The sequence below is a fragment of the Ambystoma mexicanum genome, chromosome 10 (genome assembly GCF_040938575.1).
Source record: "Ambystoma mexicanum isolate Mex_15411 chromosome 10, UKY_AmexF1_1, whole genome shotgun sequence".
Classification (NCBI taxonomy): Eukaryota; Metazoa; Chordata; class Amphibia; order Caudata; family Ambystomatidae; genus Ambystoma; species Ambystoma mexicanum.
In genome coordinates this window covers 1,653,915,150-1,653,937,460 of record NC_090932.1, presented here as the reverse complement: position 1 = coordinate 1,653,937,460, position 22,311 = coordinate 1,653,915,150, and positions in this window count along the sequence as shown.

Below are 22,311 nucleotides of genomic sequence, written 5' to 3'. Positions count from 1 at the left end.
CTGGGTGGGGGTATCTCCGGCTCATAGCGCGGCCTGGAGCAGCAGAGCTCAGTGCCCCGGCGCCATCGGGGGAAGTGGCCAGAAATACCCGTAGCCCCACACGGAGGCCCAGTCAAATACTACGGACGTGGTGGGAGCCTCGCTCCGGCAGACTTAGGGACCAACACATCCTCCCAGGCTCGGAGGATATGAACACTCCCCACTATGCAGGACCTAACATGATTCAGCAGTAAGGAGGGACAGCCGTGTCACGGGAGGGGGCTCCCCCCACTATTGCTACATCACTCACCTCTTTACCACGCCATCCTCAGCCAGGTTCACTCACATCCCAGCACCATCAAACGTATCATCCATTGCCTCAAACGGAAGCCCATTGGAAGCACTGCAGACGCGGTAGGCGCCCTGTTCCAGCTGCCACAAGAACTAACATGCCCCCCCCCGCAAGCCCGGGGGGTCGGAGTGCTGCCCACCACGCTGGACTTAACATTCCTCCACAACACGGAGTGACAGCTGGGTCTCGAGAGGGGACTCCCCCCTGCCCCAGTCACTGCAATTTCCACCTCTCCACCACGCTGTCTACAACCAGTCACAACTCCCCCCTTCCAAGCACAGCACAGCCAAAGACTGGCAACATAAGGCAGCCGCCACAAAGCAGCCGCCCGAAGCCTCTCGCTGAGGCATCTCCACCTCGGAAGAAGAGAGATCAACAGGGCCGCAACAACTCCAGAAGCGGTCTAACACCCTTTACAGGAAACCAGGGGAAGGCCCCCACGAAGGGTCCAGCGAGCTGCTCAGAACACCCCTGCTTCGAGAATAGCCACCCTGTCAAACAGGTGCATTCCCATCAATCCCACCCGACCAGGTACTACCTCACACCCCTGGGTGAGTCCACTAGGTGCTCTAGATAAGACAAGACACAGCCTGGCACCAACAAACGTCACCAAAATCGCATGAAAGATGGGGAAAACTGATGAATCCCAAAGGAAATTGAACTTTGAAAATGGCACGACTCCAAAGGCACCCCCACAGTGAGAGGACCAGGCGCCCTCGCCCCCGGCTGCTCACGCCAGATGGAACCAGATGGTAGCTTGTCCGAAATCAAAGAAATCCTTTTAGAATTAAAAGCTGGCACAGGAGCCTGAATAATAAAATGGATGGCCTCGCCTCTAAAGTTAACCTCCTACAACATCGCATAGATACACATTCAGAACGCCTGAACGAGGTTGAGCAAAGAGTGTCTAACCTTGATGATAACTCATCGACTCTATCAAACAAAGTCTTGCAGTTAGAAGCCCAAATGAAAACAACAATAGCCAAGTGCGAAGACTTAGAAGGTCGGTCAAGAAGGAACAACATTAGAATCATCGAGGTAAGAGAACACCAGGCACAAGGGAAAATGGAAGACTACTTGGAGTCACTTTGCACATCCCTCTTCTGCCGAGAATCCCTGTTGCAATTCTTCATAGTAGAAAGGGCACACAGGATACCATCAGCCAGACCTGCCCCCACCGCACCGCCTAGACCAATCATCGCAAGGCTACTCAACTACAGAGACCGCGATACCATCCTTCGATTAGCCAGAGAGAAGGGGGACCTCCTCCATGATGGAGACAAAATACACTTTTACCCCGATTTCTCTCCCTCAGTACAAACACAGAGGAAATCCTTTGCCTCCATCAAACAAAGACTCAGATCCATTCAAATGCCCTACTCGATGTTCTTTCCAGCACGGCTCAGAGTACAACATGGCGAGAGGGTCCACTTCTTCCAAACACCAGACGAGGCAAACTTGTTTCTAGACCAGATAGGCTGCCCTGATCAAAATCCCAACCGCCCCAGACCTCAAAGAGACAGAATTCATAGGAATGCACCGTAAACTGAAGGGACCATAGTCGGGTAACAAGTCTGCAACAAAGCACTAAAATTACAGGAACAATCATGAAGAATACAATGCGAGGCTGGGACAATTGGGAAGCCCCAAGTGCCCCTAGCACAGCACCAGTTTGTTTAACAAAGTTCTGTTAAAGGGTGGGACTTCGTTTGGCGGCCTGGCGACGCCAGGGACCGTCTCTTGCTCAAGTTCACAAATGGGCCAGTTGGGGGTTGCCCTTGAAAAGGAAGACTTATGTAAAAGGGGAGGAGATTGCGCCACTGACCCTCAACTCCCCCCTGACCCTCCGGATCTCCAGCCGCCTTCGCCTCTACGTAAGCATACTACTAAAAGACCACCAAATGCTTTCCAGACCTCTGCATTAAATCAGACCACGACCCCTCCACACAACAAGAGGAAAATCACAGCAAACACACTGACTAGATCGTCCAATTCAATGTTGCAACTTGGAACATAAGAGGAGGCAACCTCCCGGCTAAAACCAGGGAAATCCTACAGTATCTGCAAAGACATGAGGTAGACGTAGCAATGATTCAAGAGACGCACCTACTTCCTGGAAGAGAGCATCTCTGGGCTCGGAGCTGGGGTTGCCATAGGTATTTCTCATCTTATTCGTCCTACTCCAGAGGGGTCGCGATCCTGATTAACAAAAGAACCAACTTCCGGCTAATCCATACGGATAAAGACGCTGAGGGAAGAGCAATCGTAGTTAGCGGCATTATAGCGGGCCAAAACGTCGATGGCACCAACAATTTCGACTGGGTCCATGTAACGCTCACCTGGTTCCCACGGAGGCGCGGCGTCGAAGGCGCAGAACTCTGAAGATGGACAGGAAGGGCCCCTCTATTCTGCCTTCCCTGGCTCGTTGGATACCCTCCTGTGCGTGAAAAGGGAGTATTACCAACTGTGGAAAAATGCTCAAGCCTCCCACTCCCTTCCAACCCTCCACGATACCTCCTCCACGATTCCCCGTGAAGCCTCACCTTAGGGTTTGGAAGGATGAGCTCTCCATCCTGCTTCTGATGCAGGGGCGCGTTGAAACCCAGTTACTTCACTGGATTGAGGATTGATGGGAGTTCAGGTAAGCTTGACTGTTCAGGTAAGGCGCTGTAAAAGTTCTGTTCAAAAGTTCAAGCTTAATAATAATGTTCGTTGTCTAATTGCAGCAAGCGCTAATGCTTATGTCTTTTTCCCCTTAGGGGCCGGGGTTCGGAGTGCCGGAGATATGGCGACGACCCAAAGTGAAACAGTTCTGGATGAGCGCTCAGGTAATGTCTTTGCATTCGCTCATTCAATGTCTTTGTCTTTTTTTCCCCATAGGGGCCGGGGTCCGGAGATGCCAGGAAGCGGCAGGACCCGAAATGCAGTGGGAATAATCCAACAGGTAAGACTTAAAAGGAAACTGAGCTTTCCGTATTCCTTTTCTCCCTCTCACCTTTGTTCTTGTCTTTTTTCCTCTAGGCGCCGGGGCGTAGCTGAATCCGGAAGATCGCTGCTGAAGATGGAAGCGCCTTGCAAAGGTGAGTAAAATGCAGCGCTGCAGCGATCGAAACAAAATGCCTTTAAAATGATGTCTTCCTTTTCAGGGCCGTTGGAGAAATGACTCCGGGATGCAGATTTAGCAGGTAAGGGCTTTTCTTCTCCTATTCTCTTCCTTTCTCCCCTTGTAGGTGTTCCAGGGTGCTGGCAGGCGTGGCTGAAGTCAGGATGCAGGAGCTGACACGGTGAGCGCCCAGCTGCTAGGTGCAGAACAACGCGAAGCACGTGTGGCTGTTCGGGTGGGGTTTAAATAGCCTTGGAAGAAGTTCCTGGTATGTATCCTTCCACCAATCAGGTATGTATCCTTCCCCGACCACACCCGGGTGGTGAAGTAGTCCTTCAGGTAAAGTAGTCCCATTCAGGCCTCAAGAGGGCCTGGATGAAGCAGCAAGGTCTGCATCAGTGTGCACCCAAGCACTTAAACACATATCCTCTTCTATGAGCCTGGCGCCTAAGGCGCCAGGACTGAGTCCAAAGGGCCCCGACTTGGGCCCGCTGAGACTTCCCTGGGGAAAATGATGTCTGCCTCTGGGGTTGCTGGGCCCGGCCTGGCTCCTTGGAGGTAGGCATCATGACAGTACCCCCCCTCAAGGCCCCTCCCAAGGTCTTTTCCTCCGGGGGTTTTGGTTTGTGCGGGAATCTTCGATGGAATCGTTGAATTAATCGTGGTGCGTGAACATAGTTACTGGGTTCCCAAGATCTTTCCTGAGGTCCATATCCTTTCCAATCATCAAGATAGAAGAGTTTCGACTTAACTATCTTGGAATCTAAAATGTCTTTCACTTCGAATTCTAATTCTCTATCAATTTGGACAGGGCCTGGGGGCTCAGACAGTCTGGTTCCAGGTTGTACTGGTTTTAGAAGAGATGCGTGAAAAACAGGATGAATCCGAATGTTGGATGGTAAAACGAGTTCATAGGCCACTGGGTTGATAATAGCTTTGATGGGGTAAGGCCCAATGAATCTGGGATTAAAAGTTCGCTGACCCTTGAGGGGTAGATGTTTAGTTGCTAGCCATACCTGATCTCCTACTTGGTAAGGAGGAGTTTTACTTCGGTGCAAATCAGCGTTTTCTTTATACTTTTTCTTGGCTTGCTGTAAGTGGGTTGTAGCTTCTTTGAAGGCTTGGGTTATTGTGGAATGTAGGTGATTTACTGCAGGCATCTCCAGGGTCAGAGGTGGATCTAGGTCAGAGGTCCGAGGATGGTGACCATACAGGGTATAAAAAGGAGTCTGTCCAGTTCCAGAATGCACTGAATTGTTGTATGCATATTCTGCAATCCAAAGGATGTCTTTCCAATTTAACTCGGATTGGTGTAACATGCACCGCAGATATTGCTCGAGAGTCTGATTGGTTCTCTCGGTTTGTCCGTCGGTCTGGGGGTGGTGGCTGGTGGATAACCGCACGTCTATTTGTGCTAGTTGGCAACATTTCTTCCAAAAGTGGGAGATAAATTGACTTCCACGGTCTGAGACTAATATGGAAGGGAAACCATGTAACCGCACTATATTTTCCATAAATTCCTTGGCCAAGGTGGAAGCTGACGGCAATCCTTTTAAAGGGATAAAATGGGCCATTTTGGAGAATAGATCCACTATTACGAGAATCGTGTTGTAACCACCACAAGGAGGCAGGTCAGTTATAAAGTCCATTGACAAGGTGTGCCAAGGTGCTGGTGGAATGTCCAAAGGTTGAAGTAGGCCGGCTGGCCTTTTCTTTTGACTCTTATTTTGGGCACAGATTCCGCAAGACAACACAAATGACTTTATGTCTTTTCTCCAAGAAGGCCATCAGAAGTGGCGTTTGATCTTTTCTTCTGTTTTCGCGATACCGGGGTGTCCTTCCATTAATGATTCATGATGACGGGTAATGACAAGTTCCTGCAATTCTTTACTTGGCAGAAATAACCGCTCTTGGAAGTAGGGTAAATCATCCTTAACGGTGTAGTGAGGACCCTTTTGACTCCATTCCAGTAAGGCAGAAGAGTCAAAAAGCTGTTTTACTTGAGCTTGGATGTCCTCAATGGTTTGCAATGAAGTCAAGCCCAGAATCCTTTGTTCCGGTATGATTGGCACAGGTTCTAAACTCGAATTGAGTTCTTCCATGCCTATCCGGGATAAGGCATCTGCCTTACCATTCTTGCAGCCAGGGCGATAGGTAATTACAAAATCAAATTCCGCAAAGAATAAAGCCCATCGGAGTTGTCGCGAAGATTGAGCTTTGGCCGTCTTTAAATACTGCAAATTTCTGTGGTCCGTAATTACGGTGATGGTGTGTCTTGCACCGAGAAGATAGTGACGCCAAGCCTTGAAAGCTGATTAATAGCCAGTAGTTCTTTGTCGGTAATTGCATAATTGAGTTCAGGTGGAGAGAATTTTCTGGACCAAAAGGCTACAGGGTGTAGTTGGTTAGTTTCTGGGTCTCTTTGCGACAGGACAGCTCCCATGGCCGAACTGGATGCATCGGTTTCCACGATGTAAGGGAGATCTGGGCGCGGGTGCTTCAATACAGGTGCAGAGGTGAATTTGGTTTTCAGGTCCTGAAAGGCTTGTTCAGAGTCCATTCAAAGCGTTTATTTTTCTTTAGGAGAGCTGTGATGGGTTGAACAGTTCGAGAAAATTCCGGGATGAACCTTCGATAGAAATTGGCAAAGCCAAGCATGCTTTGCACTCCCTTCACAGAGCTAGGAGATGGCCATTTGAGAATGGCGTCCACTTTCCGCGAGTCCATTCGGATTCCTTGAGGTGTCAGGATGAATCCAAGAAACTCCACTTCTGTGGTATGAAAAACGCATTTTTCGAGCTTGGCAAATAATTTGTGCTGGCGCAATTTCTCAAGAACTGCCCTAACATGGTTTCTGTGATCAGATTCTGAGGAGGAATACACCAGGATGTCGTCAATATAAACGATGACACAAACATCGATAAGTTCCCGAAGAACATCATTCATGAAGTACTGAAAGGCGGCAGGTGCGTTGCACAAACCGAAGGGCATTACTTGATATTCGAAGAGCCCAAATTTGGTGCGGAATGCAGTCTTCCACTCGTCGCCCTCTTTTATACGTACCAGGTGGTAAGCTCCTCGGAGATCTAGCTTGGTGTACACACGAGCATCTTTTACTTGGTCGATAAGCTCAGGTATCAGGGGCAAAGGGTAACGATTCTTAATCGTTATCTGATTTAGGGCGCGGTAGTCAATACAGGCCCTAAGGTCTCCTTCCTTTTTAGGTACGAAGAACAAAGCGGAAGAGACTGGTGACTTTGATGGGCGAATGAAGCCATTGGCCAGGTATTGATCCAAATACTGGCGCAAATGAAGGTTCTCAGGTTCAGTAAGAGCATAAATCCTACTACAAGGTAGTTGTGCATTGGGTACCAAGTCGATTTGGCAATCGTAAGATCGATGGGGAGGTAAGGTGTTAGCCTGCTCTTTCTGAAAAACGTCTTGGAATTCTTGGTATTCAGATGGTAGCTGTACAGGGGTGGAAGTTACAGAAGCTAGACCCATAGCTGGATTCCTTGGGTAACAGGTTGGTTCACAATCAGGAAAAGTTATCTTCTTTGCTCGCCAGTCTATTCTCGGATTATGTGTTTCTAACCAAGGGATACCAAGAAGTACTTGAAATTGTGGGGCCTTGATCACATCAAACACGATTGCTTCCCGATGTCCGTCCTGACCCACCAGAGTGATTTCAACTGTGGAATGCATTACAGGCCCTGAGGCTATTTCGGTTCCATCAACTGTAGTAATTACATCTTGGGTTACTTTCGGGCGGAGAGGAAGCTTAATCCTGGAAGCCAATTCACGGTCTATGTAATTTCCAATAGCTCCACTGTCTATGTATGCTTTTATAGCATGCAACTGCTGAGGCTGTTTTGGGTTCACAAGCACCATTGGCATGACAAAATGCGAGGTCAAAGAGTTTGTTTTCAAGCTCGGCAAGCGGACCCCTACGCTTGTCGGGCTAAGTCGTTTCCCGAACCAGGTGTCAATAACTCGTTATTTGTGGCTCCAACCACCTTCTTGGGTGGTTTAACTGGACAACTTTGAAGAAAGTGACCGGAAGTTCCGCAATACAGACAAAGTTGCATTTGTCGCCTTCTCTCTCGTTCCTTCTGCGTTAATGGTCCTTTAACACTGCCAATTTGCATAGGTTCCGAAACGTCAGTACTCTTGGAGTTAACGTGGGTCTTGATAGGTACTGTGGTTTCATACTTGAGCCGATCTGCTTTTCTATTTTGAAGTCTGTGATCAAGTTGAACCACTAAGTCTATGTAGTCTGCGCAGGCCTGGGGTGGATCTACTATCTGAGCTATAACATCTTTAAGCTCTCCGCGCAGGCCTCGATGAAACAATGTGATCCTTTTATTTTCAGGCCATCCGGTTTCCACAACTAGTCTATTAAAGGTGGCGATATAGGACAAAAGATCCTGATTACCTTGTCGTAAGGATAGCAGTTCGTTGTCAAGGGCCTGTCCCTGCGAGTGTCGAGCGAACAATCTTTCCATGCTGGCCTGGAAGCCCTGGAAATCCCGGAGAATGGGATCATCCTGATTTACCAATGGAATAGACCAATCGGCAGCACAGCCACTGAGGTAAGATAGTACAAAGGCTACTTTGGTCTGGTCGTTGGGGAAGGCCCCGGGCCTGCATAAAAAGTGTAAATGGCATTGGTTCATAAAAACGGCATATTTCTTGGGATCCCCCGTAAAACGTTCCGGCGGGGCCAAAGGCATGTGTCCAGGTAGATTGATTTGTACCGGGTTATTCGAACCCATTGTTGTAGAAATATCTCCGGAAACAGGTAAAGGAGTGTGCTCTGCCTGGCCCTGCAATAACCTTTTGGCCAGATCATCAGTTCTTTCCTTGGATAGGATTAGTTCCCTTCTGAGAGCATTAGTCTCCTGGCGGGCTGAGTGCACTTCTGCCCGTAATTCCCCTAAAAGATGGGCCAGCTGATCTGTCTCGGAAGTCTCCATAGCGCCCAGGTGGGAAATTGTGGTAAGGCTTCGCGTTCTGTAACGCTCACCTGGTTCCCACGGAGGCGCGGCGTCGAAGGCGCAGAACTCTGAAGATGGACAGGAAGGGCCCCTCTATTCTGCCTTCCCTGGCTTGTTGGATACCCTCCTGTGCGTGAAAAGGGAGTATTACCAACTGTGGAACAATGCTCAAGCCTCCCACTCCCTTCCAACCCTCCACGATACCTCCTCCACGATTCCCCGTGAAGCCTCACCTTAGGGTTTGGAAGGATGAGCTCTCCATCCTGCTTCTGATGCAGGGGCGCGTTGAAACCCAGTTACTTCACTGGATTGAGGATTGATGGGAGTTCAGGTAAGCTTGACTGTTCAGGTAAGGCGCTGTAAAAGTTCTGTTCAAAAGTTCAAGCTTAATAATAATGTTCGTTGTCTAATTGCAGCAAGCGCTAATGCTTATGTCTTTTTCCCCTTAGGGGCCGGGGTTCGGAGTGCCGGAGATATGGCGCCGACCCGAAGTGAAACAGTACTGGATGAGCGCTCAGGTAATGTCTTTGCATTCGCTCATTCAATGTCTTTGTCTTTTTTTCCCCATAGGGGCCGGGGTCCGGAGATGCCAGGAAGCGGCAGGACCCGAAATGCAGTGGGAATTATCCAACAGGTAAGACTTAAAAGGAAACTGAGCTTTCCTTATTCCTTTTCTCCCTCTCACCTTTGTTCTTGTCTTTTTTCCTCTAAGGGCCGGGGCGTAGCTGAATCCGGAAGATCGCTGCTGAAGATGGAATCGGCTTGCAAAGGTGAGTAAAATGCAGCGCTGCAGCGATCGAAACAAAATGCCTTTAAAATGATGTCTTCCTTTTCAGGGCCGTTGGAGAAATGACTCCGGGATGCAGATTAAGCAGGTAAGGGCTTTTCTTCTCCTATTCTCTTCCTTTCTCCCCTTGCAGGTGTTCCAGGGTGCTGCCAGGCATGGCTGAAGTCAGGATGCAGGAGCTGACACGGTGAGCGTCCAGCTGCTAGGTGCAGAACAACGCGAAGCACGTGTGGCTGTTCGGGTGGGGTTTAAATAGCCTTGGAAGAAGTTCCTGGTATGTATCCTTCCACCAATCAGGTATGTATCCTTCCCCGACCACACCCGGGTGGTGAAGTAGTCCTTCAGGTAAAGTAGTCCCATTCAGGCCTCAAGAGGGCCTGGATGAAGCAGCAAGGTCTGCATCAGGTAAGTGTGCACCCAAGCACTTAAACACATATCCTCTTCTATGAGCCTGGCGCCTAAGGCGCCAGGACTGGGGTCCGCTATGAGCCTGGCGCCTAAGGCGCCAGGACTGAGTCCAAAGGGCCCCGACTTGGGCCCGCTGAGACTTCCCTGGGGAAAATGATGTCTGCCTCTGGGGTTGCTGGGCCCGGCCTGGCTCCTTGGAGGTAGGCATCATGACAGTCCAGACCCACCTAGCTATTCAAGACCCAAGGAACATAATCTGGGGAGGCGACATTGTTAAGACGGATTTCTGAACTCTGTCCTGGTGGCGCAGAAGTTCAGAAGGCCAACCTAATTACTTGGAACAGGGTAACCTCTGGACGAGCCAGACCAATAAAGGTAGCGATCGCGGCGGTCAAGACTAGGTCTCAAGAGGGGTGAGGGTGACTGAAAGCCCGCAATGAGGACACAAAGCAAGGACACTTACAAACTACTCCAAACAGTTGTTATATTAAAAATATATACACATTTATTTCAACTCCTTTAAAACAATGACCGTAGCGAGAAAATCACAATATGACAATAGTAAACCAACACATACCATACCAATACAATATATATACAAATACAACAAGTCTCAAGCGTTATATGCACGAAATGGGTAGTCCACCTAAAAGGGAAGGAAGACAGGCAGTGCGAAATAATGCTTAGACCCAGTTCGCCTTCAGAGGCACCTAACTAGATGGAAGTCCGAGCCCTGCGAAGAGTGGAGCCTTGTGCTCAAAAGTACCTGCACGCGCTGGTGCCAACGGGCAAAAAAAGAAGCACTTCGAGGGAAATCAGGCAGTTCAGTTTAGTGCACAAAAGAAGAAGAACAAGTTCCGTGACTCAAGCGCAGCCTCCACAGTGGGCAGAAGCAGAGCGCGAGTACGGACAAGGGTGCTGTTTTGACACAGCGGGGAAAAGCAATGGGTTCCTGCAGGAGGGCAACCAGATCCTAGCTATGCTACTCATCGGTCCCCGATGCAAGCAGACCCAGGCTTCTCCGCGTCAGTTTCAGCAGCTGGCAGGTTCAGAAGAGCAGGGAACACCTCGTCGTCGTGTTGAGTAAAAAGACGTCCCAATCGAAGAAACCAGCACAGTTTGTTACCGCAGCAGGGCAACGGAGCGGCCGTGTGTATCTGAGCCAAATGTACACTACTCACTTCAGACCTGGGAACGCCAAGTGTACGAAGCGTGTGAGAGTGACAAGGACTCGAAATACTACACAACCTGGCGGCGGATACAGAGCAAGATTCCCGTGTAAACTGGTCAGTCAGCTGGATGGCCCAGAGACGCTTCCGAAGGCTTACTGGCAGGAGATGGTGCAGATGCCGAGAATAGCTGTTCCCGCTATTCCAAGGGTCGAAGTACCAGTACAGGCCTTCTGGTTCGATCAAAGGTGAATAGGGTTTCACAAGGCGACAGCAGTGCAGAGGAGAAGTCCTTCAGCGGGTCACCAGCGATTCCTCGGTCCAGCCTCTTGGTTGCAGGATACTTGGCTCCTGTATTCCTTTGTTCGTGAGAACTCAGGAGATCGACCTGGTAGTGGTGTTTCCAGCCCCCTCTTATCCATGGTTCCCTTCGCGCCAAAACGGAGGGGACCCAATGGGAGATCCGCTCATCAACACTCACACCATTCGTGGACCAATCACGGACCACAGTGGTCCCAGGCATTCACACCACCCTAGACTCTCTGGCACCCAGGATGTGTATTGGGACCAGACATCCCAGCCCACATCCTGGAGGCACACACAAGACATGTAGAAGCCCGCAAAAGCATCCGTGTTTCGCGAGAAAGTACATGCCCAAATAAGGAAGGCCCCGGGTCGGCTCGACCTGGGGAAGGTGAAGGGAGCAAGACGGTCAGCGGACAGGACAAAGGAGCCTCGTGGTCTGGCCATTTTGGGAGCCAGGCCTCCATTTTGGGTTAAGCGCGAGAAACGCGCTCAGAACGCCAAAAGGAGCTCAAAACACAAGAAACGATCGCTGCCACCATTCCCGTCCCTGAATCACTTGCACCAATCAGTTACAATCCTAAACGAGTATCTAGGGCCTGTAGAAGGCTAGAGACCCAAGAGAGCTGTAACTTAGCTTACAGTGCCCTCTTGTGTCATGTTGCACGAAAGCCGCAACATGATAAAAGAAACTACGGGAAACAGCGTTCCCTGGTACTGACTGTCTTAAGGGCATGTCTGTTTCCCCGTAAGAAAGGAGCGAAAGCCCAGAGGAGTGCGGCAGAAGGCGGCACTTCTCTGGCAAAGTCGAGAACAAGGTGAAAAACAACAGCAAAAAGTTTAGGGGTTGCCGCATGGAAGGAAAATTACCTACAATTACGAAATCTTTCCTAACAGACATGAACACAGTAGTCGACTCACTGAAGGATAAGTCGCGACCCACATCCCAACCACATTCCAAAGCCAGCCTTCAGATAAGGGAAATTTGCAAAGCCCTTGACCTCAAAGATGCATGGAGATCCGCAAACGGCGACCAGCAAGCCTACACCTTTCACTCCACTGTACATGACACAAGCTCCAGCATCGACTATTTTTTCACATCGGCTAACGGCCGGATGGTGTGGGGCCCCTGCCGCATCCTACCAAAAACCCTCTCCAACCATTCCCCAATGATCCTCGGCTGCAGGCCTCCCGGTTTCACCCCGCCGTTAAAACGCTGGTGATTCAAGGCAGGATCCATGCTCGACCAGGTCTTTGCTTCTGAAATAAAGGAGGAGATCTCTGCATTCCTCGACTCCAATATAGGATCTGTTGCTTCAATGTGCACAATATGGGAGACATTGAAAGGTTTCACCAGAGGAATCTGCTTGGCCAAAGAAAACGGCATCCTTAAATTAATTAGGCGAGAATTAGCCAACAGCGAAGAGCGGCTCAGATGCCTGGAACGAAAATGCGCAGACGGGTCTGACCCAACCTCGCAAGCACCCTTAAAGGAAGAGCTACGAAACTTCAACGCCACGGCAGACCGTGAAATAAAATTCCTGAATCGGAATAGACAAAAACCGGGAGCCCTCCTTGCCAACCTGATAAAAGCAGACAGGTCACTACTACCAATAGAAGGAATACGCTCCAAACGGGGCGAACTAATACATACCGACGAGGGAATCGCAGAGGAATTCAGACTTTTCTACCAAGAGTTATACAGCTCCGAACACAACACAAACTCAAATGCTCTGCAAGAGTACCTCGATGATACAGAACTGTATTGGGTAGAGGGACAGCTGCGGGAACCCCTTAAGGAACTTATTACACCGGAAGAGATCAAAGAGGCAATCAAGACCCTCCCCGGCACAAAAGCCCCCGGCCCAGATGGCCTAACAGGAGAATTCTACAAAGCATTTGCTGATACCCTAGCCCCCCTCCTAGCAGAGGTCTATCGGGAAGCGCTGGAAGTAGGATCTCTCCCACAATCCACCTGTGAAGCCAATATAATTCTCCTACACAAACCGGGCAAACCACCAGAAGACTGCCCATCATACCGCCCTATCTCTTTACTTAACCTCGACAATAAAATACTGCCCAAGGTTCTCACAAACAGGCTGATTCCATTGATGCCTGCCTTGGTACTGGTGGACCAGGTAGGTTCTGTGCCCGGACGCAATACGACCTTTGGTATCAGGAGACTATTTGGTTTCATCGAGGCACTAGACCCCTCCCAAAAGGCAATCGCTGTTCTTCTTGACGCTGAAAAGGCATTTGATTCGGTGGAATGGCCGTTTCTGTTCGCAGTGCTTACTAGGATGGGGCTGGGAGCCCGTTTCATTAAGTTAGTATCGCTACTGTACCCCAATCTTCGAGCCAGCATCATCACAGGAGCAGCAAAGTCTGCCCCATTTGAACTACAACGTGGAACCAGACAAGGTTGCCCGCTTTTGGCCCTAATATTTGCCTTGATAATGGAACCGTTAGGGCCTGCTGTTTGCGCAGATTGGAAGCTAAGAGGCCTCACCATAGGTCCTCACAAACTAATAATATCATTATACGCAGACGACGTCGCCTTGTTTATACACGATCCCGAAGATAACTTGAACCCAGTCATGAGGGAGGTGATTAAATTCGGTGCAGTATCCGGATTAAAAATCAATCAAACAAAATCCATCATATTCTCGGTGACGCCAGCCACCCAGCCGTTCACTGATGATTTCCAATTTACTTGGCAAACGTCCCGAGTTCGCTACTTAGGGATCATGATGTCACTAAACTACCAGGACGTATTCCGTGACAACTACCAAGAAGTGGTGAAGGTACCACAGGAAAACATTTCTCGATGGAAAACGCTGCCACTCACCCTCTGCCGGAAGGCCTCTTTGGTAAAGATGGTGATTCTTCCAAAGCTCCTGTATCTGTTCACCAACATTCTGATCCTACTGCCTCAACCCTTCCTGAAAAAACTAAAGAGTATGGTCCTGGAACTGCTATGGGCAGACAAACCCGCCAGAGTTGCCTATTCAACCCTTACCCTCCCGGTGACCAGTGGAGGACTGTCCCTTCCAGACCTCGAGAGATACTTCTGGGTGGCACAAGCACAATTCCTCAGCCACTGGTATGCCGAGCAGTTTGTCAGACCCCACGTCCAAGTGGAGCGAGCCCTCGCAACACCCAATCTGCTGAGTGCAGTCATACACAGCCAGATTCTGGTTCCCAATAACACAATGAACATTGTGCTCTCCACCTACAAAATCTGGAAGAAGATTGCCCAAAAACATGAAGTACAGACCCGATACTCGCCCCTCCTCCCCGTCAAATTCATACCGGGTATACCGCTGACATCGGAGACAGTCTTTCATCGATGGGTCGAGAAATTAAAAATAAACACATTAGGTGACCTCTTCATTGAAGACTGCTTTATGACCCCCCAGCAAGCAAAGCAAAAGGGAGGTAACACCGCCCTCGATATATTCATTTATTTCAGGACGCGATATACCCTACAAACAATCTGGCCCACTTTCCCATCTCAACCCCCAACCTGGCAACTTCTCCACAATGTGATCAAGGCACAAGGTGCGGGCAGGCTGGTATCACAAATATACAAATCTATCACGATCGATAGGGTCCCCGTCAACATCAGCATCAAAGCAAGATGGGAACGATCCCTGCATTCAACTATCTCAGAAGAAGACTGGACATTCATACTGCGACAAACTCAAAACATAGTGCTTAACTCTCGCCTCAAGCTAATCCATTTCAACTATCTTCATCAGACCTACTACACGCCAGTGAAAGCGCATAAACATCACTCCGAGTCCTCTTCCAACTGTGAAAGATGTGGAACCTCTGAGGCTGACTTTTTCCACCTTGCATGGGAATGCCCCAAGCTAACCACCTTTTGGAATAGAGTTCTGGAGACAACCGCAAAAATCATAGGGGAAGAGATACAACCCACCGAGACCGCAGCCCTACTAGGGATGACACGACTCATCTCACCACCGATGAGAAAACTCGCAGGGCTACTATTGACACTTGCCCGCAGGAGGGTAGCTATGTCCTGAGGCCGTGGACCCCCCCTCTTTCTCCAACTGGTACAAGGACATCCTCTATTGCCAGGATGTGGAAACAGACTTCATTAAGCTATTGCCCCAACAAGCACGCCCACCAGATATCTGGGGCCCAGTGGTACTATTCTTGATCTCGGAAGCGGAAGAAACCTCCACCTCCCCTGCAAATTCCCAATAACTCCAGGGCATGGACTGTTAATCAATGCAAGCCAAGGGCTCGACATGCTGAAGGAGGCGACCAGAACTCCAACACATACTCACAGAGGCATGGAGCGACGCGATTGGGGAGGGAGCGGAGGGAGAGTGGGTGGGAGAGGAGGGGTTGAAGGATTGGTGCAAAGTTGAAACCACCCTAATGTGGGTGTGAATTTTTGTAGTTAATGTCTTTCTTTGACAAAAAAACCAAAAATAAAGGTTTAGAAAAAAACAATATTAGGCAATAAATTATTAATATGCTTAGGGATAATTCTAATCATATTTAGAGATTTAATTGTATTACTTTCGTGGACTACTGTTCTTTGGTAGAGTTCTCTTTGTGTTGTACGTCTTCTCCTTATTATTGTTATTTGGAGAATTCCGCAGCGTTGTCTTGATGATGCGCCCCCTTCTCTTCATCTAATGTATCCTTTACACTTTCCTGTGTCGTAGGCATATTTGAAAAGTACTTGATTTATTTCCTAACTTTCCTCTTAATTGATCTTGCACAGATTGTGCAAGACGTGTCAGACAGACCAATGCCGCCGTCATCTTGCATCTCAGCTCTACATACTCTGGACAATCCATAAACAGTTCTCTATGCGATCTGCTCTGCCGCAATGTGGGCAGTTTCTCTTTTCATGCCTTCCTATTCTTGCATGCTTAACTATGTGCCTTATTTTGCTTTGTAAATGATTGGAGAGATGCGCTTGATCTTTGTTTTGTTGACACCAGATAGTCATAATCTCCTGCAGCCTGTCAGGTACTCAGGACGGTATAAAAAGCACCCAAGCACTCAGTGGAATGAACGAGTTGAGAGGATAGCTGCGGAGCCATGGCCGCCCAGGACCAGCTGGGGGATCCAACACGCTGAGGCACTGAGGGTTTGCATGTGGAAGTTCCCTACAACCGCATGGCTAGAAACCTGCCACTTCAACTTCAAGAAACATTCCAGAGAAGGGAGCCGGGAGCCGTGCTAATCCCTTTTCAAATTGACAATGCCAAGTGCTTGTTCCCCTGGGCCAGGTCGGAGACCCAGGAGTGTATGAGGTGCAGGTGGGAACCCCTAACCTTAGACTGCAAGGACGTTACCGGTGAAAGTAAGAAAACACTACCAGTGAGACAAGCAATGTGAATGACCGGTGTGTTTGAGCAAAATCCAATATTACTGCTCGATCGTAGTACAGTGAAAGACGCGTTGGGTGAAACTGACATAAAGGATTTTTGTTGATACAAAGTAAAAGAGTGGTCATGTGTGGGAATGCACGTTGTCAAAAGACTCTGTAGGTAAATGGGAAGCTGATGTAGGAAAAGGGGAGATGTGTGCAGTGCTAAAATCAGAGAAAATTAGAGATCCGAAAGGATGGAGCTCTGCAAAAGCCGAAGTGGGAGCAATATTCCAGAAGCTAATGAAAAAAGGAATTCTGTCGGAACCAGGAGTGTTGAAAAACATTAGGGTGGCTCCCAGGCAGGAGGCTGATCCAGGAGGGCTGTATAGGCCCCACAAGAAGAACAGGAGAGCTCCAACAAAGTATGGCACCTGGTTGCGTGACCTGTAGTGGGTGGACTGTGCGGTCTGACACCTGCGCCACGACTAGGGGAGCCCTAACTGTGGAAAAGAGCTGCATGAAGTACAGAAGCTACAAACCAAAAGGACTTGGTTTAGAGTGGGGAAGGTAGTCCCACCAGAAACCACGGGGAAGAGTGACATTTTTCCAGTAGGACCTTTTGAATTGAACTTTGGTATTTAAAAGGAGACAACATTGAACCAGTTCAACATTAGTAAGTTGGAGAAGAACCAAGAGGATCTATCTCGGGCATGGGAGAGACCCGTTGCAGAGGCGAATCCTGATAAGGAAAGGCACTGTGAACTTTTGCAAAACCAATCTGCCTTGCCCAGTGAATAATGAGAACCTGTGGAACTTTCTAAACCCGAGTACCTTGAACTTAAACCTGAGTGCCTTGAACTTGGAAGGGAGCTACGCAGAAGCTCCACTGTCACCTTAACTTTGCTTGAACACTATTGAGTTGGCCAAGTCCCATACACCATGTTACTCTGTAGAAGTGAGGGCAAGCGTAGGTTTTGACACAGAGTTTTACTTTTGAGTGACAGACTTAGAGTTCCCTTAGTTTTTCTTTCCGTTAGGGAACTTTCCCACCTTAGAGTTAGAGCAAATTAGGTATTCTCCCACCCTGATCACTGGAAATAAAGGTTTTGAAAATCTACTGAACTGTCAGTGTCATCTCTTGATACCATGCCTGTCTCACACCAATCAGTTTGGGCTGGACTGCCCCTTAGGGGGGTTGTACCAAGCCTGATTTGCACATGGTCTTTTCCCTTTCATAATGGAGTGGCAGGTCGAAGAACGATGTTCTGGAGGGTTGCCCAAATCAACGCCATAGGTTATGAGTAATTTGAAAATTTCCAGCCATCACCTCTTTTGTTTTGCTGTAGAGACCCAACCTCTAAAGCCTGGTGCATATTGCTAAATAAAAAATAATGGCCTTCAGGAAGCCAGGACATATGCACTGCTGGAATCTGGACACCCGCACTATGGAGTGTGTCCCCGATTATACATTTCTGGAGGCGTGGATTGATCACCAACTATCAAGGCGACCCCAGCTGGCTCAGTTGGAAACAGCTTTCATGCAACAGGTAGACTGTATTACGCTGTTTACAAAGCAACATGGAGTTTTCTCTGTGGAAACCAACACTCGAGCAGTCAAAGCCAAAATAATCTTGAAGCTGCTGAATGGGGCTGAAATATGGGCCAAAGATGAATTTAAAGAATTGGATAAAATCACAGCCAGCTGACTTATATCATTGCTTAACTTGCCCCATCCTTGCCCACTGAGCTCCTCAGGCATGAGTGTCATGTACATTCTATGGACTCTCTTCTAAGGGGCAAAATAGCCAGATGTTTCTGGTGACTGGCTAACGCTGTGGGGCATTCACTGCTGAAGTATCTAGCAGATGAGGCATGTGATATCAAGGGGTTATCCATCACATCAGTGCTCTCTATGATGCTGTCTGAAACAACATTATGGAGTGGTAGATTGAAGATGAAAATGTCCACGTCCACAGCATGGAAACTGAAAAACGTACTGAAGGCATGATTAAACAGTCTCGATCGACAGCAGAATATGTTAAATCTGGCCACAGAAAATTGTGTGTAATGCTATTAATTGGAAGATTTTTCCCAGATAGATTGGCCAGGTACCTTGGGCAATTTCCTAATTCCCTGATCGGGGTGAATACATGAAGGTCAAATTCAGTCTAGTCAATAAACTGGAAGTACTGGGGGCCCGGGTTGATATCCCCAGGGAGGCTCATAGTTGCAGATTCTGTAAAATAGAATCTGCAAAAAACCCCAAGGTTGTCTGTAATATTTTCCAGGCACACAGAAACAGGACCATAAGGGCGATAGATGATCTTTTGTGTAGATAATGAAGTAGTTGCATTGTGGGATCATTTTATGAAAGGGGAGGACATTCCCCTAGTTTATCATCTACCTGATTTCTGGGTGAGTATAAAAGCACAACTTGAGGGCATTAATATCTCCTCACTTGTGACAGGGGGTGTCTAGCGAAGGTGGTGGCCTTTGTAGCCACAGTTTGGAGAATGTATTGTCATAGTTATTGGTCTGTGAAGGAAGTTTAATCTATTATGTTTTATGGTTTTTGTTTGGCTCTTCTTTTTTATGGATATGTTATAAAAAGTAATTATTTTGACTCTCATGTAACAATAAAAAAAAATAATAATGAACTGAGCAAGAAGCCAGATTAATTGGGTTTGATAGTCTAATGGAGCTATGGAGCTAGCCAAATCATCAGAATGGCTCCCACCAATAGTGCTGGCAAAGAAACTCAATTCACTAAAGTCACTTGTAGATACGAGAAGCTTAAATGAACTCACTGCATAGATTGCCACCCAATTCTTAACTATTTATTTTATTTGCACATACTGGCTATAGCACAAACCTGACTTGAAGGAACAGCAGATAACTTTACAGAGGCATTTACTGTAGCATGAGCATCTGAAACATGAGGTGCGGAACATAAAATCCATTCATCTACATGACCCCTGGGAAACAGGAGTGTACCCCTGCGATGATGGAAACACACAGCACTCCGGAGGACTGAAGCCCTCCAAAGCTGGACGCCTGCAACAATGCCACCTCCTTACAAATAAGCTACAACACCACTGCAGGCTCGGATTGGCCATGCACTGCCCATCCAATAAGGTTATGTCACCCTGGCCGGCAGGCAAAACCGTGAAGCGATGGCCATGTGCAAAGGCCTGCTACACTCTCTGCAGCTCCGCTGCAAGCCTGATTCATCCACCTGACCCCTGGAACACAGAAGTGTACCCCTGCATTGCAATGATGGAAACATGTGTCACTCTGGAGGACCAAAGCCCTCCAAAGATGGCCACCTGCAACAACGCCACCTCCTTAGCAAGAATCTACAACACCACTGGAGGCCTTGATTGGCCATGCGCTTCCTACCCAATAAGGGTATGGCACCCTGGCCGGCAGGCAAAGTCCTGCAACGAAGGTCCTGCAATGAAGGTCAAGTGCAAAAGCCTGCTACACTCTCTGCAGCTCCGCTGCAAGCCTCATTCATCCACCTGACCCCAGGGAAACAGGAGTGTAGGCCTGCGATAATGGAAACACACAGCACTCCGGAGGACCGAAGCTCTCCAAAGATGGACGCCTGCAACAATGCCACCTCCTTAGCAACAAGCTACAACACTGCTGCAGGCGCGGATTGGCCATGCACTGCCCATCCAATAAGGGTATGTCACCCTGGCCGGCAGGCAAAGCCGTAAAGCGAAGGCCATGTGCAAAGGCCTGCTACACTCTCTGCAGCTCCGCCGCAAGCCTCATTCATCCCCCTGACCCCTGGAACACAGGAGTGTACCCCTGCACTGCAATGATGGAAACATGCGGCGCTCTGGAGGACCAAAGCCCTTTAAAGATGGTTGCCTGCAACAACGCCACCTCCTTAGCAACAAGCTACAACATCACCGCAGGCCTTGATTGGCCATGCGCTGCCTATCCAATAAGGGTATGTCACCCTGGCCTGCAGGCGAAGTCCTGCAACAAAGGTCATGGGCAAAAGCCTGTTACACTCTCAGCTCTGCTGCAAGCCTCATTCATCCACCTGACCCCAGGGAAACAGGAGTGTACCCCTGCAATGATGGAAACACACAGCACTCCGGAGGACCGAAGCCCTCCAAAGATGGCCGCCTGCAACAACGCCACCTCCTTAGCAACAAGCTACAACACCACTGCAGGCTCGGATTGGCCATGCACTGCCCATCCAATAAGGGTATGTCATCCTAGCCAGCAAGCAAAGCTATAAAGCAAAGGCCATGTACAAAAGCCTGCTACACTCTCCGCAGCTCTGCTGCGAGCCTCATTCATCCACCTGACCCCTGGACACAACTGTGTACCTCTGCGATGAGGGAAACACGTGGCTCTCCAGAGGACCGAAGCCCTCCAAAAATGGCCACCTGCAACAACGCCACGTCCTTTTCAACAAACTACAACACCGCTGCAGTCTGGGATTGACCATTTGCTGCCCATCCAATAAGGATATGTCACCCTGGCCAGCAGGCGAAGCCGTGCAGCGAAGGCCATGTGCAAAGGCCTTCTACAGTCCCTACAGCTCTGCTGCAAGCCTCATTCATCCACCTGACCCCTGGGACACAGGAGTGTAGCCCTGCGATGATGGAAACACGTGGCAATCCGGAAGGCCAAAGCCTTCCAAGGAGGGCCACCTGCAACAACGCCACTTATTAGCAACAAGCTACAACACCGCCCCAGGCCCGGATTGGCCATGCGCTGCCCATCCAATAAGGGTATGTCACCCTGGCTGGCAGGCGAAAGCCATGCAGCAAAGGCTGTGTGCAAAGGCCACTCTCTGCAGCTCCACTGCAAGCCTCATTCATCCACCTGACCCCTGGGATGCAGGAGTGTACCCCTGCGATGAAGAAAACACGCCGCACGCCAGAGGACTGAAGCCCTGTAAAGATGGCGTGCCTGCCACAACGTCACATCCTTAGCAACATGCTACAACACTACTGCAGGCCCGGATTGGCCATGCGCTGCCCATCCAATAAGGGTATGTCACCCTGGCTGGCAGGCAAAGCCGTACAGCGAAGGCTGCTTGCAAAGGCCTGATAGACTCTCTGCAGCTCTGCTGCGAGCCTCATTCATCCACCTGACCCCTGGGACACAGGAGTGTACCCCTGTGATGATGGAACACACGCAGTACTCCAGAGGACCGAAGCCCTCCAAAGATGGCCGCCTGCAACAACGCCACCTCCTAAGCAACAAGCTACAGCACCACTGCAGTTTAGGATTGGCCATGTGCTGCCCATCCCATAAGGGCATGTCACCCTGGCCGGCAGGCGAAGCAGTGCAACGAAGGCCATCTTCAAAGGCCTGCTACACTCTGCAGCTCTGCTGCGATCCTCATTCATCCACCTGACCCCTGGGAAACAGGAGTGTACCCCTACCATGATGGAGACACGCGGCACTGCAGAGGACCACAACCCTCCAAAGGTGGCCACCTGCAATGACGTCACCTCCTCAGCAACTAGCTACAACACCTCTGCAGGCCCGGTTTGGCCATGCGTTGCCCGTCCAATAAGGGTATGACACCCTGGCCTGCAGGCAAAGCCGTGCAGTGAAGGGCATGTGCAAAGACCTGCTACACTCTGCAGCTCTGCTGCAAGCCTCATTCATCCACCTGACCCCTGGGGCACAGGAGTGTACCCCTACCATGATGGAGACACGCGGCACTGCAGAGGACCGAAGTCCTCCAAAGAGGGCCGAATGCAACAACGCCACCTCCTTAGCAACAAGATACAACACCACCGCAGGCCCGGATTGGTCTTGCGCTGCCCATCCAATAAGGGTATGTCACCCTGGTCGGCGGGTGAAGCCGTGCAGC